General features: G+C 42.1%; 1 non-coding gene across 1 annotated transcript; it reads left to right on the forward strand.

Annotated features, from left to right (window-relative positions):
* The first annotated feature begins 5,392 nt into the window (after positions 1-5,392).
* trnae-cuc (transfer RNA glutamic acid (anticodon CUC)) lies at positions 5,393-5,464 on the forward strand. Its single transcript has one exon. It is a non-coding gene; the product is annotated as a tRNA-Glu (tRNA).
* The last annotated feature ends 27 nt before the right edge of the window (positions 5,465-5,491 follow it).

Raw genomic sequence — 5,491 nt, forward strand, 5'->3', positions numbered from 1 at the left:
CGGTCTTTGTAGCCACGACAACAGAATGTAAACATAATGTTGTCATAACTGTTCATGTTGCTAAGTAAACAGGTAGCCCCTCACACTGTTACTATACGATGTATCACGAGGCTACATATGTAATTAACACTGATGCATTAATGCGTTACAAGGATGAGGCTTCGTCACTTCACTCACCGGGCTGTCACCTCTCACCAATGATGAGACATTCTCCTTCTCGCACGGGGCAGGCATTTAAACTGTTTTAGCACCCCCTAGCGGTGAAATCGAGTTATTGAATCACTGTGTTTATGAGTGATACTCCTAATTTAATTAATACATCTTATTTGAAAGGCGTCATTTTAAGCAACAAAAGCAGATATCTTAAGTATTACCGATCACCCTGTAATACTTAAGATACTTTAAAAGTTTGGGGGGGGTTTTTGCTCCGTATTAGAACACATTTTGGTAACCGTTCAAAAAAAATACACATCAACATACTACAATAAATGTTTATTTCCCATTGTTTAAAAAAAACAACAAATATTGAACAATCATTTACAACGATTTACACATTTTACATATTTGAGTGCGAAAATTGTACAATGCAAAATGATGTTTTCGTGAGAAAAAAAAAATCCAGTGTGGATCGTACTCTTGACAGTGACAGTCTCAAATGAGAAACGTACTCCAAACTACTTCATGTTTGGAGCTCGTTTACAACTCTTTGTAACGTTCAATTCAGTGACACAAATTGACCTTACGCCAAACGCCGCTGTCACACCTGACGAGACCCAGCGGTCCGGAGAAATTCGACAGTATTTCATGAAGACCTTGCAGATAAACGTGGCATCTGTCACTTTTTTTTTTTTTAAACTCGCTTGCAGCCATCATGCCACCACACATTCCAGCTGATCCGATGCTCCGCCTACGGTCTGGACCCTCCAGGGTTCCTCCCCTGTCCTTCCCGTCGCCGCACAAACGCTCACTTCACCTTCTTGGGCTTGACATGCCGACAGGTCTGGGAACTGGCTCTGAACCTCTGCAATTTGACGAGGACGTGGACAATTAGTAACTTTTCTTAACGACTCAGGAGATTAAGCAAATTTAGTTATGCTTCAAGGCAACAAATTTGTAGGTAAAGGATCACAGACGCAATTAAATTTTTTTTTTTTTTTTAATCCCAGAAAATCTTTACGTTTTATCGACTCGGTTAGTTGACAAGTCACTTGGACGCACCGCACGGCGTCAGATCAGCAGCCAGCCTATAAATGGCTGAGCAAGTGCAGACATACCTGCGCAGGTGTGCGTCTCCTCGGTGCAGATCTGCAGGAAGACAAGTGCAGAGAGGAGCAGGAGCCAGCGACAGGCCCGGTCAGGGGCCTCTCTGGGCAGGGGCCTCCTGCTCCTGCAGGCAGGATACAGGACCCGACGGGGACGGCGAGACCGGGGGTGCAGGATGCAGGGGGTGGAGACGTTGGTGGACGTTGCTTCCAGAGGCCCCAGGGACACGGGGGCCAGTCTGTGTGCGGATGACGAGGACATGATTAACGTTCGAGGATCGTCTCGCATTCAGCTGGGTCTGTTCTACAATTTCTTTCTTTTCTCCTTCTCGGGTTTTTTCGCGTCTTTTCTCTTCGGGCTGAGCTCGCGTTGTTGTTTTCTCTGCTCTCAGGCTATGCACTGATACCTCAAAACAAATCACTTCTGCTGTCTCAGCTGTTGCTGCAGTTACTTCACCGTCACTTCTGGCTGAAAACTCTTCCTGGAGAGTCTTTCTGACTAACAAAGTGCCTCAGTCTCCCCGTAGGACGCTTGTCTCTTGTTCTGGAAGTCTATGTCCATCACTTTGTACCTCTAAAATCTGCACACAGACTCTTTAAATATCTGCCGAGTAGGTGTTGTCAGATTGCCCCTAGCCAGGTAGACCACACCCACTCTGAAATTATAGTTGATGTGAGATAAAATTATTTTTAGATGCACGCAAACCACTTAACCCCAACTTAGAAAATTCCTCCAGTTTTTCTTTGTCTTTGTGTTTCAGTGCTGTCTGTAAATCTCACCTGCAGCTGCAAAATTGCACGTGTTGCAGATGTAGGTGGGGGGGAGTGCATAGGTTAATGACTAAGTTCACCGAGAAAAATCAAGGGGGTGACGGGGTCCAGTAGGAGGAGACGTCTCTTTGCAAAAAAAAAAAAAAAAAAAAGCTTTCACTTGGGATTAAAAAAAAAAAATCACCTTAAAAGCCCCGACTTAATGACAGGTCTGTAACTGACTAAATCAAAGCTGACACCCGAGGTCAGGTGAGGCAGACTGAGCATTCATGTAAAAAAAAAAATTTTAAAAATCACCTTCCAAATTCAAGGTGTCTCAACTGCCAAAAGCTAAGAAAAGGTAGTGTGTACAAGCCGTTACACATCACGCTGCGGTTGCTCTAAATCTGTGTAAATACGGGTATGTAAAAATGAATGACTTCACAGCTGTCATTACTGAAGCCAAAATAACTCTATCAACCACTTGTGCTTTTTTTTTAAAGCAGGGCAGAAGTCAAACATGTCTCTATAGGCGGTTTCTGTAAACACATTTATAAACGTTCAACTGTAAGTTTTTTTTCTAATGACGTAAACGTTTCCGGTTGGACAGCACAATGATATGAACGCGGGAAATTAGACGGCCGATTATTTAAACATTTTATTAGTCTGATAACGTAATTAAAGTCGATAAACCGACAATAAATGCAGCTTCGTTCTGGAATTAATCGTCAACGCATTGCGCTGAACGAGACGGCGCCATTTTAAGCCCCCGACGCACGACATCTTGCCACTGACGTCACACATCACAAAAGATGGCGATGAGATAACAATTCCGTCATGTATTTAACAATTGTCAGTGTCAGCAATTCACTTCTGGAACGGCTCTTTTACACACGACGATGCTTTAATTAGTGTGACTTTGTCAACAGCTCTGTCAATGGCAATGACTTTCGCGAACAACCCATAAACCTCCTCCCGTATACAGCTTTAGCTTCTATGCTAATTAAAAAAAGAAAAACTCACCCGAAAATGGCCTCTCATGACGTAATCTCTACCACCGCGCGGTCTTTTATACGTTTGTAGTTGTCAATCCAAACGTTGGTTTCGTTTTTATGATGATTATTAAATATCGCTCGCTCATTGTTCCTAAAATAGCACAAATTAGCATCCATCTGCTCACCGTGTTTTCCCGGTCACTGATTGAAAGAGAATGCGTATGATTCAGAGTTACGTTCAGTGACCGGGATTCTCGCTCGGACGTACGAATTTCCGCGTATAAAACAAGGTTTACGATCCTTTTTTTTTTTTTATGTTTTATTTGACATTTTAAATATTGTATAGTTTGGCACGATTTTCTATGGATGGCTTCACACAGAATTATTTTTGTATTTCCCCTATCAACCCCCTTGGCTGACAAATATAATACATAATACATAACACTCTTTTACACTTGAGGAACTTAATTTACTCCCCCGATAAAAAGTCCCGAAGGCATTAGCCTTTATCAAGTCATCACTAGCGTCTGGGTTTCACATTGCAATTCTTTGTGCAATAAATTTTTGCACATCACCTAGTAATGTAATTTAATAATATAGTTTGTGTATGAGTGTGTGTGTGAGTGTGTGTGTTGCGTGCAGGCAGACGATCAAAGAGACTCTAAAACATTCCAAAAATGTCAGTATGAGTGTCTGTGGTCGAAGCCTAAGGAGACGTGTAAAAAAAAAAAAAAAAAACACCGCAGAAGAGGGAAAGCCAAGCAACAATCTATCTTCCCAAAGTTAGAGAGTTCAATATGCCCCAAAAATATTTTAATCACAAAATAAACATCGTATTGGATTTCTTCAGAGGCGATGGTTCCTTTGATTAAAAAAAAAGCATCAAATTCAACGGTGAATTGCCCCACGTTACTGGGCTGCAACCGAACTTAACATCGATAGATCACCTGAGGTTTGATAGAGTGTGAAAAGCAACTGAACCTGCAGAATATATTCTCTTTTTTTTGCAAAAAGCTAAGGACGACAGAGAATCTGTAGCATCTGTAGCTAACCCTACAGTAAAAGGAAAGCGCAGTTTCCTGTCAAATTTAGCATTAATAATCGGAGAACAGTAGATAAACGGGGATTTCTGCCCGACGATTTATTGTAAATGATTATGTTTGGGCCTCCAATGTGAAGACGCACAGAAGGTCATGAGTTCGAACCCCAGCAAAACTTAAGTAAACTTATTATCCGGATCGCGGGGGCCGCAGTCTCCATGACCGCAACCCCAAATCACACTGCACCGTACCAGCCCCTCATGAACCTTCCTGCAGGTGGTGAGTCCACTGGAAGGTACCAACCGCCCTAACCGGGATGCGATCTTGCCCAGGAGGCGAACAACAAATTCAAACTGTATTTTTTTAACCTTTTACCCTTATTCTTATTCCGTTTTCTTTAAAGACATCATTTATCCGTAATGCACTTCAAATGACCTTTTTCTGCGGGGGAATGATCACAAATACACTTTATAAATGTCAAATGTGGGAGTATAAAAACAACACACACTGACAAACGCCTCATGTGAGGCTAGCCGAACGCTGGATCCTATCCATGACATTCATGCTCTAAAATTAACAACATGCTGGTTCAAACTTGGCCATTTTAATTACTAGGCCTCACACACACACACACACTGGCTCGTTGAATCGCATCCACTTCCAAAAAAACTCCTAGAGAAAAGGATTTCGCAGAATCTTAACCGTAATCCGCAGAAGGAGGTTCAAGCCCTGGCTGAAGGGAATGTCTATTTTTATGAAGATACGTGTATTGACTGTGTCCATGCACCCTGTCAGTGAATAAGAGGCAACAAAAGTGAACATGATACAATCACTTAAACAGTCATTAGGTGAATCATTAGGGAGGAAATCCCCCGAAGGAAGGCTTTATGGAACGGGTTATGAACGTCGCCCTGAAACAATAACGTTACACAGAATGTGTCGTTTTTATCAGACTGAGGCCAAAATAACTCCGCAGAAGTCGAACACATGCCTCTATAGGCCGTTTCTGTACCCACATTTATAAACGTTCGACTGTATTTTTCAAATTGCTAATGACGTGTAAACGTTCGCACGGCAAATGATATCAAGACGGGAAAATTATCGGACCGATTATCTGAACATTTTAACTGTCCGATAATGTAATTCAAACCGATAAATAAAGTTTCGTTCTTTAACGTCTACGCATTGCGCAGATTCAGACGGCGCCAGATGTAAAACGTCTTGGGTTTTTTTTTAGTTAATTAATGCTTTATACATTCTGTCAGCGTCGAATAACGTCGAATTTTATTTTGTTTCACGTCTTAAAATACAATGTAAGTAAGCTAACAACATTAGGCGCATACATTCCCTGGTGGTCTAGTGGTTAGGATTCGGCGCTCTCACCGCCGCGGCCCGGGTTCGATTCCCGGTCAGGGAACAACGTTTTTGTCGGTTTCAAAGTGTA

This window comes from Cynoglossus semilaevis, chromosome Z (assembly GCF_000523025.1).
Source record: "Cynoglossus semilaevis isolate Cse_v1.0 chromosome Z, Cse_v1.0, whole genome shotgun sequence".
Classification (NCBI taxonomy): domain Eukaryota; kingdom Metazoa; phylum Chordata; class Actinopteri; order Pleuronectiformes; family Cynoglossidae; genus Cynoglossus; species Cynoglossus semilaevis.